Consider the following 14016-nt stretch of genomic DNA (forward strand, 5'->3'; position numbering starts at 1 on the left):
TCAACAAGCTCCACCACACTTCAGGGAGCAGGGGTGGGACCTGCTTTGTAGCTGCACCAAGCCCGTGTTCAGCCAGGCACGCAGTCACCAGCTTCGTGTCTGCAGCTCTGCGAGAGTTAAAGCCTGAGCAACAAGAGAATTCCCACCACGCAAGTCAGCACAGCAACCCTATTATTGTCCAGCTTACCAGGAAAAAAAGACGGGTGTTGCTGGAACAACTGTAACCAGAATAACTTAAGGAAAGGGTAAAAAGCTATGAGTAACTCCATGTGTCATGCCCAGCCCCGCCGCTGCTCGCCACCTCCAACCGAGCGCATGGCCGAACGTCACTGCTGCTCGAAGGAATGAACCACAGCTTGACCTCCAACCTGCAGAAATACTCCGAGGACATCTCCCCAGACGAAACGACAATTAAAACCAGAACCAGCGCATACGCACGTTCCCTGCGCGGACAGATGCTGGAGGTTTTTTCCGTGCCAGCCGTCCCGAGGCAACGCAGTACGCAGCGCTGTGACTTGTAGCTGCAAAAATGTGAGAAATGGCCAAGTTTCCAGAATGCATCACAAACCAAACCGAAGCCTCCTCTGCAGCCTTACGGTTCTCTCTTGCCTTTTCTCTCACAAATCATTGCATTTTAGTGCGTTTAGTCATCTTCCTAAATTCGGCTGCGAATCGGACCGCTCTTAACCAAGCGCTGGGAAGTTCTTCCCCTGCACCATGCAGGCACAACCAGGGACCTTCTGAAAGGAAAACCAGGACATAAGCAGGTATTCCCCTTATGAGGGCTATTCCAGGCCGTAAAAAGATGATCAGTGAGTATTTTCACATGCTCTGCATGATGCCACCAACTAACAATGAAGAGCACTTGTGACCTCAGATCAACAAAAGCTCTCAAAGCATCTTTTTTTTTGACCCAGATTAAGCACGGCATGAATAAATCCAGCCAACCCCACGATAATTTAAGCATATGTCTAAAATGAAATACAAGATTGAATGTTCTTCTGGCTCAGGGCATACTTTAAACCCCTTTCATTATATGGTTTCCAGTGCAAGACAAAATCACAACGCTGAAAAAAAAGGAGTAGACTGGAAGAGAACCAGGCTACAAATCACAAATTATTTCACTGTCAGCATCTTATCTTTAAACCATTCTTGCAGGGAAAGAACAGCAGGAAAGAGGCTCAAAAATTATTTCAAAGACACTACTGCACTGGCTGTCTGCTAGCAGATTAATCATTCATTGCCCGCTTAACATAAATGTAATTGTTTTGGAATATTGCAAAATTACAAGAGCGTATAGTGACTCAAGTCGAATCTGGCTCTTCATTTTACATCTGTTTTAGACTTGTTATCTCTGCTGCAGAAAGGACCAACTTCAAGGAAAAAAATGTCACGCAGCTGAAAGTTTATTGATTACCCAGACAACAACTCCGGCCCAGCCACTGCAGATCTCTCCACGGGATGGTATTCACAGAAACTGCTTCTAATGAGGAAACCTTAAGGCAAGAAAGGAAAACCTGAGGGCAGTGAGTATCAATTTTTATAGATTACGAACAACTGTTTGCCCTTTTGCTTGTGTAATTGTGTTTCCCTTTATAACTACAGTCCCTGCACTCCACCTTCTTCCACAAACACCCACTGCTAGGCTATGGTAGCCAATTCTAGCTATATGGCAGTAACTACGTGCAAAACACTTTAGCTTTGCACATAGTTACTCAGCTCGCTGTGCCAGGGGCAGCCTGAAGTCTAGCAGCTTCAGGAAAACCCTGCAACAGCCTGGTCATGGAGAGATGCTTCCTTCTTCCCCTGCGATTTGAACAGCTTTACACAGTGCTCCGTGATGAAGGAGTAATTTACTTAGAAAAGAAAAACCGAACCTTGTGTCCCAAACAGCTACGTTCGCTTCAGAGAGGGCACCAAGCCCACGGAAATCATTTTTCTTAAAAAAGAAAAAAATAAAAGCTAATCCTCCCAAATGTTCCTGGCAAACCAACCTTGCTGGAAGCAATTACGGAGAAGAGTCCCTTGGTGGCTGAGCATCCGCGCCAGCAGCACTGGGGGATGCGGGGCGCTGCTCCTGCGTGGAGCCTCGCATGGTTTGCTGAAGGCAGAAGAAACTCACCCCTGCAAATCTTACCCCTCCTTTAGGCTCTCTTCATCACAACTGCGATGTGCCAAGGGTGTTGAAAGCTTAAGCGCTTAGGGGAAAGGAAGGAAACCTGACCATGGGGCTGCTGTGGGGTCTGACAGCTGCTGACTCTGAAGGTACCGTGTTTGCCTTCTTCAGTAACTGCAGCTCCTTCATCGTGAGAGAAATGATGCTAAAAAAGCAAAGAGGGTAGAAAGCCACACGGGTTTACAGAATTCTCTGAACTGAACTACAGCTGAACTTGCAAGCAAAGGGATCTGCATCTCCCAGACAAGCAGCAGAGGAGTTGAGTAAACAGCCATTTGCCAAATATAACTTTCTCTAACAGTTTGTCAGAAAATGGCAACTTTGGTGGGGTGAAGCAATAGGGCTGAACAGACATTCTCACGGCGTCACATTTGTATTTAGAGAAGATGAATAAGAAAACAAATCCGTCTTGCAGATGGCCTGTCTCCGCGTGGCCCTGATAAAAGCCTCCTCACCCTGACTTTGGGTGAGCGGCATCCCATCTCCGCGGCAGCTGAGCCTGCAGAAGCATTAGCAGTAATTAAGGAAAGCCAATCGTAGTAAAAAGCCAGAAGAGAAATACACACTGAATGGATAGAGATCCTCTCCTCTCTTTGCTTTTTGATGGGCTGACGCCATGCACACCTTACAAACCATTTCTGAGCATCTCACGGTCATTCCTCCACCCTTGGTGATGCCACCGAATCCTAAATAGGGCTCTCGGCATCACTTATCCCAGCGGCTCTCCAGGAGGACCCCAAGGACATCGCGCAGGTATGGGCTCTTCCGAATTGCCAAACAGCTGTCCGGCGTGCAGCCCCTGGGAATTCGCTGGCATCTCACAAGAAGTGTGAGGCTGAGAACAGCTGATCCAGTCCGATACCTCTCGACTCAACAAACATCTCCATGAATTTCTGCATCAAGCCACCCGCCCCGTTTTGCCTGCCACGTGTATTTTTCAGAAGATATGCGACCCTGATCTAAAAGCCCCCAGAGCACAGAAAACCTACCATAGCCTGAAATAATCTGCTCTAAACGTCGATTTTCTTTCACTGTTAATCAGGCACATCCTGTGCAGCTTTTTGGGGAGAGGTGGGATGAAGGAAATGCTCGTTTTGTGTCACTTCTCTCCGGGTACCCTATATAGCTGAGAGCCCACTTGTGCAGCTCACTGAAAGATTAGTTGGCTCGCTCAGGCAGACAAGGGTAGACCCTTAAGACGGTTAAGTGATTTGGGGCAGGATGATCAGCTGTCTCCTCCCTGTCCACAATTAACCATTCCCTGCCCCTCGCCTGGGCCGGGGCTGAGCTCTCGGGAGCATCCGACCAGGAGCATCCTTCCTCCCACAGCAGCCAGGGCTTTGGTGCCATTGATTCTCCTGCAACACACAAAAAAAAAAAAAAAAAAAAAAAAAAAAAAAGCCACCTCTCCCTTTTGCTTATTCCCCATAAAGTTCAGCGGTTCAAACAGCAGGGAAATTAGGCGACAAAGCCTGGTGATGGGCTAATAAATCGTGTCGCCTATCTGCACTCCGATGGCTGCAAAGAGCCTGTCAAACTTTAAACAGCCTGCAAATTTCTAAAATTGAACGGTTCTTGGTGTTATAAAGGTCAGCCATCTGTTCGAATGTTCATGCTACAGTTAATTTAACCTTTCTTCTTCCACTCCTCTCCCCTGACTCGAACATATTTCACGGGACATAGAAAGGATCGCCTAAGTCAGAGCAGTTGGCTCTCCTCTTCCACGAGGAGCTACCCACAGAAGACACATTTTTGGCTAGGGCAGACTACAGAAACAAACAAAAAAAAGATGTGGTGGGAGGAAGCAGTATGTTACCCAGCCCTCACAAGACAACCAAAACCCACGGGGAGCTGGGACTACAGGTGACATTTGGGAGCGAACTCATCAGGGCCTGGAAGCTGCACCCAACGTCCAGGTGCAGCAGAAGACCTCCGGTGTGCTTCCTGCCCGTCCCTCCCAACCTCTGCTTGGTCCTGCAGGGCTCCTAGAAACACTAGGGAGTGTTATGATGTCCCACTCTAAAAGGTCATCTCCCAACACAGAGAGCTTCCACGTGAAACACAGCTGGTCTCAGTCACATGTATTTCTAATGAAATTGTTTGCTTCAAGAGATATATATATATATATATATATATTTGTAAATATTTATATGTATGTTTAAAAGTAAAAATATCTGGAGTTGTTCAGCAAGCATGGCCAACCCAAGGCTTACATGGAGACAACTGGGCTTGAGCTGTGCAGGATATGAAGAGAGATGACACAAAACAACCAAATTCTACTGTTTGTCATCCTTTCACAGGCAGGGTTATTGTGTATTCTCCTCTATTCCTTGTAATAGAATATATATATATATATATATATATATGAGTTCTGATCAAACTGAAGAACAAAATGGACAGGGAGACAGAGCCAAAACACGTTATTTTCAGGAAGAGACCAAGCCTGGGTAGGGGAAGCTTGTGAAAGCGGATGGCTGATAAGGGGTTGGCCTTCTGCAACCACCAGATGCTCTTGAAATGCCCCTGGAAGGGACTGGCCAACGTGCTTCAGAGCATGGGGAGCGCCACCCATCAGGTCCTGTCTGGCACCAGGGAGAAGGTAATATGTGCAGCCTAAATACCTCCGGCTCTAGGCTGGAACGACGGCTTCAAAGGAGGCAGGGCGACACTCGGCTTTATTGCGTGCCATTTTGAAACGGTGGGAGCTGGAATGAGGTTTTGATAGAGTTACTTGGATAAAATTCTGTGTAGTAGAGGCATCGTACTGAACTACCTACTGGGTTAAATGCAGCTGAGTTCGGACGGAGAGAAGTGCCCCCACACTGGCTTGAAAACCCAGCCAAGAACAGGTGCGAATATTTGGTATTGCAGGTGGCTTCGTGTGGGGGAACGATGATGAATGAATTACATAGAAATATTGACATTCATCATTTCCTAACACCTCCAGCTTAAAACCTAGCGAAAGCTCAGCAGCCTGACCTTTGGGATGAACGTAAAAGCACTGCTACAGCACCAAAACAAAATATTTTCCTGCTTTCAAAAGTCAACAGGACCTGTATAATTTGAAGAATGGTAGCCTAGAGGAATTGGTTTCACTGCAAAACTGTTTAGGCAGCTGCCATTAGTTTAAAAGCCCATTTTTGTTTAATGACTGCAGTTTCACATGCTCCCACTGCCATGCATCATAACTGTTGTCCCTAAACCATAGATTTATGAAAGCATCTAGCAGCATCATTGTACTCAGGAGTCTGCTGACATTCCCATTATTAAACCACTTCTTGCAGGTTTTCACTTGCATTTAGGCATAATAAACCCGGGATCCTGCCTGGGCAGGGAGGAATGGGCGCTGCCGTGGAGGAGGATGCTCCCCTGCTCCCACCACACCACGGGGTGCTGGGGGCTCCAGGCAGAGCCTTCCCCACCCCGACCACCTCGCAGAGCACGGGAGGCTGCAGGGAGAAGGGTGCTTGAGAGGCAGTGAGAAATAAAACCAAAATTTACCTTTGTTTAGCTAGAAATAGAATGACTCTCTTGCTAGGGAGGGAGTTTGGGAAGGATGGAGAACATAACGCCCACTGTCCTGTCAGGGTAGGGTGCAGAGAAAGCATTTGGCTGGAGGGGAATGCAACCACAGAGTTTGTAGCTGTCTGGAAACAAGTGAAGAGCCAGCCAGCCTGGAAAATCAAACTCTTTCCCTTAGAGATCCTGCCTATGATCTTTAAAAGCACGCTGACTCAAGAGGACAATCTGCAGTCATTTTGGAGGTACTCTACAAAATTCAGCGTTTAGTACCTGCCTGCCTTGAAACATCTTTTGTACACGCTATCATCCCTCAGTCCTCCATTCAACTGTCATTTTGCAGGTAAATTCATCTCCCACTATCTTTGTAGTGGAGAACAGGGACCACTCAATCCTCTTACCTGACTGTCGGAGTGAGGAGCAGAGCCTGTCAAACACATCTGGTCAAACTTAGAACAAAAACAACCAAAACCCAAGCCCAAGCAGAACAAAAAGAAAAAAGCTCTTCTCCTCAGACTCAAAATCCTTAGAAAACACACAAGCCCAGTGAAGGTCCCCTAGGATATTCCGGAAACAATCTGTTCAAGGTTTTGAATTCTGAGGTTTCCATCTTCATGCTCTTGCTTTTCTGTATCTATTGTGCTCCTTGATAGGGAGTTAAAATACTTCATTATAATACAGAGAGAAGGCATTTTAACCTTGAAGGAGATTTCAGAACAAACTGCCTTAATAATTCAAGTATAAGTGATCAGAACTAGATAATTACCTATTCTGGTGTACAGGCAGTAATGGTACTTAACAAACAATGAACCATGATGCACACCACTTAATACATGCCTTAGTACTGACATGGCATGAAATAATCTAATGATGGTAAATCCCTAATGTGAAATTTCCCCAACAAATGACAAAAAAATGACATTTTTTTCCTAAATGAATTTTCTGGCATTTCACAAGAAAATGCCAAGTCATATTTCCCCCCTGCACATTCAAGAATGACCAAATTCTTTTTTGTGCGTGTGTGTGAAATGAGAACATCCCAACCCTTTTGCAGGATCAGAGGCACCATCCTGGACCTGCAGGCCGGCCCCCTTCCAGCTCTCTGCCCCGATGCTTCATCCCAGACCACAACCACATCCCGCCAAGGGGCCAGCAAGCGCCGTTGTTTTCCCTGGCACTCGCACCCCACCAGTGTCCGCCTCGAGCCCCACCTTGGAAAGGGCACGGCAATCCTACAGCTGAAATAACCACGGCCAGGAAACTTGCAAAAATAGGTCGGTATTTTGATTGCTAAGAGGCAATTAGAGGGAGGAGGAAACACCGTCCCACTTCACTCGTACAAAGTCATGCGGACTGCAGCGTGGCACAACCAGCTGGCACCCGACAAATGCTCTGCTGGAGCTTCTCCAGGGCATCGTGCAGGGGAGCAGAGATGTCCTGACCCCACACCAGTCGGTGGTTGTTTAAGAGAGGGAGAAGAAAAAGCCCAAAGCATACAGTTTGCAAAGCGATGGAGGCCAAGCCCCCGGCTGCAGCAGGAATGCAGCAACGAAGCAAAATGCTCAGCAAAATGCTGAGACCCGTGGGTCTGTGTGTGGTTAGCTAGCTAAATGGTTAACTTTGCTACTGAAACACTTAAGTACGGCTGAAATACACATTAAAGGTGAAAGGGGTACAAGGAACAGGGTGGGTGTTGTTCATTTTGAAGAGATAAATACATTAGATAGATCGAAACCTCTCTGTATAGGATGGGGTTTTCAGCCTTCACTTCAAAAAAACCTTTCAATTAGTGTTAAGAAACTTCCCACCGCCTTCGAGCCTCGCTGTTCTCAAACCCAGCATGCATCCCGAGTCAAAATTATTCACGTTATTTTCTTACGGCAAAATCGACAGTTTATGTTCATCTACCCTAAACGGCGTCAAAGAGATCGCTGTTAGCAGGAACAGGGCTGAAAGACTTTGTGAGAAATGCTCCGCTGGAAAACCTACAGCATCTTCACAACCTCCAAGTGCTAGACACGCCTTACAACGGGCGTGCTGCATTGCCCACAGTGAGCTGCGGAGCCCTGCAGCCACCCTATTTTTTTTTTCTGTGTATGGTACCAATTAGGTACTTACTGAAAGGACAGGCACTTCTGTACCCCTGAGAACTAAAGAGAACGCTGTAAAACTTCCCATTGCTATGTATCTGCTTCACTGCAGATGAAGGCTTGAAGGAGATAGAAATGCTTGCAAAACGTGGCACTAAGGGACAAGGTTTAGTGACGGGGCTCGGCAGGTCAGGCTGATGGCTGGAAGCGATGATCCTGAAGGTCTTTTCCAGCCTGGACGGGTCTATGACTTTTTAATGGGCTGGAGTCCTGCACGTACCTACGCGTGCACATCCTCGCTGAACTAAGCCAGCTCTCCTAAGCCAGCCCTAAGGCACCAGCGGTTCGGGCGGCAGAGACACCGCGGTGGTGTCCGTCTGTCCGTCTGAGGCACAGGAACCCGGCCGGACAGACGTGCTGCCTGTATTAGCTCCCTCAGGCTAACCTCAACGGCACGGCACGCGTTCACATCTGCTTTATCAGGGCCACGGGCCGCGGCTGGGTGACAAGCAGGAGGCGAGCGAGGGAAGGAGCCACCGAATTTTGGCACATTCTGCCGAGAGGGGCAGGGCCCGATCCCAGCAAGGCAGAGGGATGCGGGTGCCGCCGTCCACGGGAGGTCTCTCTCACTTGCTGGAATTAGCCAGCCAGCCCTGCGAGCGCTCAGCCTCCCCAAACCCACCACACCCCCTCGGTGCAGAGCCGCGGTTGCCAAAAATCCCATCGCCAGGCGCCTCGTGCCTCCACAGACCCGCTCCTGCCACCCGACAAAGGGCGCCTCCTCCCTAAAAAGAACAACTCGGGCAGGTCTGCATCGATTGCTCCTTGCACATCTTGGCAATCGACGCCTTTCCCAGGAAGGGCCATGAGCCAGAACAGCCTCGTGTTTTATTCCGAGCCTGGCCAACTTGGTTGAGGCCACAGGAAAATTAAAAATTTAACGATGCACTGTAAAGGAAGAAATAATCATAATAATAAAAAGAAAGATGTGCTGAGCTCATGACTAATCTTTGCAGCTCTTGGTACGGGCAGGATTTGTACAGCCATGTTGATTTTTTATAAAAATAGTAAATCGTATTACCCCCATGCTGCAAGACCAAAGATTCACAACGATACCTTAATACAGATTAAATAAAAATAGCACTACCTGAGTCAATCTGAGGATGATAATGCTTCGTAATCCCGCACTATTAGAGGATGAACATTTGTATAGTAGTGAATCAACATGAGATACTTGCCTTAGGAGACGCTCGTTTTCCCTGGCTGTATAGCAACATTTCTACAAAGTGCAGAAGGCAGGTGGTGGTCGTAGGAGGCACAGCACACGGCGGGGAAAACAGCGCTATTATAGGATAACCCAAGCCCTGCACCCCACTATCTTCCAGTTCTGAAATCCTGGCTAGTGACTCACATTCTTAAAAGTAAGCCTGCTTTTAAATTTTCCCCATCGCTGTAAGGAATTGACTGAAAAGTTTGATTTTCAGAACTTCTCACAAACTGGGCAGCCATGAAGCCCGTGTGCACTCAGACAGAAGATTCATTCATAAAAGCAAAAGCAGATGAACAGCAGTGCTGCACATTCATTCTGTTTTTTTAAAATATCCCTGAATGAGCAAACAGCATGTACGGTAAGCAAATAGGCAATACAGCACTGAAATGCCTCAGCGGTGAAAATGCTAATAAAACCACTTTATAATAAAAACGTAGAAGACAAGAAAGCCTCAAATACCAGTTTTTAAAGCTGGTTACAGGAAAAGGAGCAAAATGTAAGCTTTGATTAGTGACACGTTTTAAACCATAATAAATTCTTCTTAATTGCTTTGTTACATAAGAGACGCATACAAGGTACTTCACTTGCTATTGTGCTCCCCATTTGTGCTTTTTTAAGACAGGTTTTCCAGTTCATTGCACTTTTTTTTTCCTTGCTGCAGCGTATTGGTATGTACAATAGACACCTTGCAGACTCCCCCAGAGGGTTTTATCAGACTGGGGAAAGGTAAGAGAACAAGGTAATGCTGCTGAAAGGTCTCTCCCCAACAGGATTTGAGTCCTCACAACAGCGAGCTTTTCAAGGCTGTGACACAGAGGATGCCCAGAGAAAGTGGGAAACAGCCACAATTTCCTCATCACCCCTGCAGGCTCCCTCCTCTACCATCCTGGTGCTCCAGCTTGCGGACGTCCAAGTGATGAAGGAGGTCCTGGTGATGGAGGAGGTCTCGGTGAGGGAGATCTCACATGCCAACAGGAGAGGGGTCAGCCCAGCCAGGACATGGGGAGGTGCCCATGGTCCTGCACTCCTATATGTGCAGGAGTATTCCCAAAACCCCCTGAGCACCAACTGCAAGAGTACTCACTGATTTCCATGACAAGCCATAGGTGGTCCTGAGGCACCTCCATGAGCCCTCAATGCTTCATGAGATCTCCCGCTCGATGGGAGCCACCTTCCCTCGGAAACAAAGCTTGCACAGGTTTCAGCTCGTTTCCAGTTTAAAAATAAAATATTTCTCAAAGTTCAATAGCAGAGATCTTTGCTCCCCTTTTGCACACATCTCTGCTCCCCTTTTGCTGCCACCCCATAGAAAAGCGTGTGGCTTTAGCCACCAAGTCCATGCCCTGACCGGGGAAGAAGATACCCGTGCAGAGGACACCCAGTGGCACCACCACACTGCCACCCCGGACCAGAGCTACTCTCACTGCATCATCACACCTTCAGCCTCCTGGCACAGCCGCCAGGGCCACAAGGGTGCCAATTCTGCCGTCCTGCCCTCAGCGGCCCCAATTCGGGCACATCTCCCATCACGTGCAGTTTCTGCTGGCCAGGGCAGCCAGCGCGCCTGTGCCCGGAGCTGCTTATCTGCTTACAGGCAGTACTACAGCTAAGTAGCTTGCTCCATCAGAGCCCGCAGTACCCCATCAGGAGAGCACCGAAGCGTGTGTTGTCCCCACCCTGGATGAGGCCACCGCACTCAAGCACCCAGCTGAAGATGAGGGTGCACCTTGGGCCTCCCAACACCCACCCGAGTGGCTCCTGTGGGCACCCTGCCCTCCGAGAGTGCTCAGCATGGGTGAAATCCAAGCTACTTCAGGCACTTTTGTATTTTTCATGACGCTCATCTCGCTCTGCAGCCACCCCCGTGCCACAGATAGCACACTGCATTTGAAAACTGCCCATCAGGCTCAGCACCAACCTACCTTCAGTCCTGCCTCTCCATCTCTCCCACACACTGAACAGGAACCAACACCACCATAAACCCCATACAGAAACTGTGACACGCAGTATAATTACCTTAAAATTGCTACAGATCATTTAAATTCCCAAATTGGAACAAAGGACCTATCTGAACTTGAAAAGTCAAGGACAAACACAGACCACCAAAGCAGCAAAACCATGATGCACAAACACCCAACACCTCCACGTTCTGTTTGCAGAAGTCCAAGTTTCACCCCAAGACCACAGGGCTTTCATGCCTTTGAGAGCACTGCCAAAGGGACTACACAGGAGAAAAACCATTCACTCTGGTAAGTCTATTTTAGAGTATTAGCAAGTTTTTTTTACTTACAACCTATTTAAGTGCTACCTGAAACAACAACAAAAGAAAATCCAATTGCAAGTGCAATTTAAACCGACAGCTGGAAATTACCTGGCCTTTAAACGTACGGTGTTACAGTCACCAGCCCCATGCTCGCCTCTGCCCTCGGGAAGAGTGTTTGATTCATCTCTCAACATCTCAGAAAGATCAACTGATGATTCAGGTCCCAATATAGCAATTATTAGTACAAATAGCGTGCAGGTTTATAATAAAGATTCACAGCAGCTGCAGGGGTGGGGGAAGAGGAGAGGTTCATAAGCTATTACTCACATGAACATTTGCAAAAGGCGCATGGGATTCATAACTTGGCCCTCAAAGACTCGTGTTGCATGGATGTAGGCCTTAGTAGGACTGTCTGGGGGTTAACGGAGCTCTCATTATATAGAAAACATAGATAATACCATTTGTTAAGTAAAGGATACTTTTGTTGATGAAAGATGTAATTGATAACGAATACACTGGAGGGAGAATTAAATTAATGTAAGCATTTTCTGGCCAAAATGAAGACATACTTAAGGTGGACACGCGCTCAGTACAGCGTACCACTCCCCAGCACCCTCCCCTGACACATTTCAGCCATACGCTGTACGGACACCTCATATTAACCTGGGATCATCTGTTTTGAAAGGCACCTTATCTATGGGAAATACATTTATTTAAAAGATGGAGAAGTCCATTAAAGGCTTTGGGCACTCAACTGTGGTTCATTAGTCAGTCTGAACGCACAAGAGCTCTAATAGCTTGTATCCTGTGCACTAGGGAAACGCAACTAAAGAATAAACTTCCTGAGCAATTAATGTCTAATGATATAATTTTGTTAATCTCATTGGAAAGAATCTAGAATCGAAAGAGGAAACAGAGTGTGTATTTCTCCAGAAACAACAAAAACAGCCTGCAAAGGGTGCTGCGGCCTGGAGGGCAGTGCCCGGAAGAGACCGGCTCCACAGGGAGCAGAGGCCGCGCTGATCGACGTCGGTGTCCAAGCTGGGTCGCTGGCTGTAATGCCACAACACCAGTGTTTCTGATCAATCTTACGCTCCTGCAGCCCCTGACTGATTTAACGTTTCATTACTTACAAATAAGAAACTAATGAAGTGCATACAAATGCAAGCCTTGGGTACCGGCCAGAGCAGAACCTGTCACACGCAGCAGAGATTAGCCCGAGTTATGCAGGTCATCTGAACCTCTGGAAACTGCATTCCTTTGGATTAACGCAGATGGCCAGAACAAAAGGAGAAAAAAAACTAAGCAGGTTGTTCTCTCAGATGCAAAACACTGCCCCACTGGGCTGTGTGGGCTTTCAGTACAAAATACAGCATCATTACTACAGGTTTTCCCTCCTGAAGTCAGATACATTTTACATTTTTTTAAGCATTTGACTAATCAAGTCTCAGGAAGTCCATTCTGGCACAAAGGTAACGTTTCACATATGGATGGCAACCCCACACTCAGAGATCAGCCTGCCAGCTCTAACGGGCAGCACAGGCTCAGATAATGCAAACTCCTGCACCAGCTGTCCAACCAACAAAAGCCAACGCTTTATATTTTCTGTCATTCCCATTTAACACATGCCTTGAAAGGAGCAGGGTCTGGAAAGTACTCACCACCTATCTTGGAACCTCTTCAGAGAAAGTCCACAGGGCTCAATTGCCTGAAAGGAGAAAACACAAAGCAAACATACTTTACGTTAGTTTTCTTCTAAGTAACGACCTTCCCATCTCTTACCCTATTCTCTACAGACCAATTTTCCCTGCTGAAAAATAAATCAGAATTTGTCTAAACATGCAAAAGCTCTGGTTCAATTTTTTTCTCTAAACTGAGCAACAACTGCAACTTTACCACCTGCATTTGCATTTTAGTATTTGTCCTGAAAAATGCACAGATTTCACTCAAATTTGGACAGCAAACTCTCCTGGCATTCAAAAATCTGCCGAAACCATCCTGCCTGCCTAACATCTTTTTGTAAAACTCACAGAACACAGAACTCATCTTTCTGTAAAACTCATCTTTCAAAATAGGCAAGAATCATCTTCCGATTATATCAAAATGCCACAGTGGAAAGGTTTGCTTGGCTTATGCCTCAAAATACCGTTGTGCCAAGATCTGAAAACAGGAGAAAAAGAACTGAAATATGAGGAAGCCCGTTTCAGGATTTCTAGAGCCATTAAGCACTGCTCGAAAAGGGTAGGAATCAATTCTCTATCAGTTGAGCATGCTTCTCGAAAAAGCAGAATATAATAATTTGCATCCCTTCAGCATCTGCCAGCTACGAATGCTGTGGTTCATCAGCACTTAAGAAGTCACAGGGAAGAGCACCAGGAGTGAGCTCACCCGCTCCTGCGATTCGTAATCTCCCAAAGTCTGTGGATCAGGCAACCGAAAACAAGTGACTCGCTTCAATTCCCACAGAGCCATCCACGATTTCCCCCACTGCTCATCTCCTCCAGCCTGATGCCTCCAGACACACCACACCTCTGTCTTTCCTGTGAGACCCTTGTCTGACCCAGCAACCCCACAACGTCTGGCAAAAACACCCTGCTGGGCTTGGGACCCTACTTCTGGATGCTCCACTCCACCCCTAAGTAACACATTTGGTCTTCCCAATGCAAAACCCCTGCCACAGAGACCCAAAAAATCAACA

The 14016-nt window shown here is 47.2% G+C and overlaps 1 protein-coding gene and 1 long non-coding RNA gene across 4 annotated transcripts in view; one reads left to right on the plus strand and one right to left on the minus strand.

Moving 5' to 3' along the window:
- HPCAL1 (hippocalcin like 1) overlaps positions 1–14016 on the minus strand; it is a 56028-nt gene that overhangs the window by 28128 nt on the left and 13884 nt on the right. For both annotated transcript variants that reach the window (XM_040551292.1, XM_040551293.1), the window contains exon 2: positions 12980–13026. The gene's annotated coding sequence lies outside the window, so the exon portion shown is untranslated. The remainder of the gene's footprint in view (positions 1–12979; positions 13027–14016) is intronic.
- On the plus strand, positions 121–10282 carry LOC121067149. Of its 2 annotated transcripts, XR_005818135.1 has the most exons (4): positions 121–767; positions 1364–1526; positions 6750–6969; positions 9826–10282. It is a non-coding gene; the product is annotated as an uncharacterized LOC121067149 (long non-coding RNA). The 2 variants fall into 2 exon arrangements; XR_005818134.1 differs by having other exon boundaries at positions 121–1526.

The sequence above is a fragment of the Cygnus olor genome, chromosome 3 (genome assembly GCF_009769625.2).
Source record: "Cygnus olor isolate bCygOlo1 chromosome 3, bCygOlo1.pri.v2, whole genome shotgun sequence".
NCBI lineage: Eukaryota > Metazoa > Chordata > Aves > Anseriformes > Anatidae > Cygnus > Cygnus olor.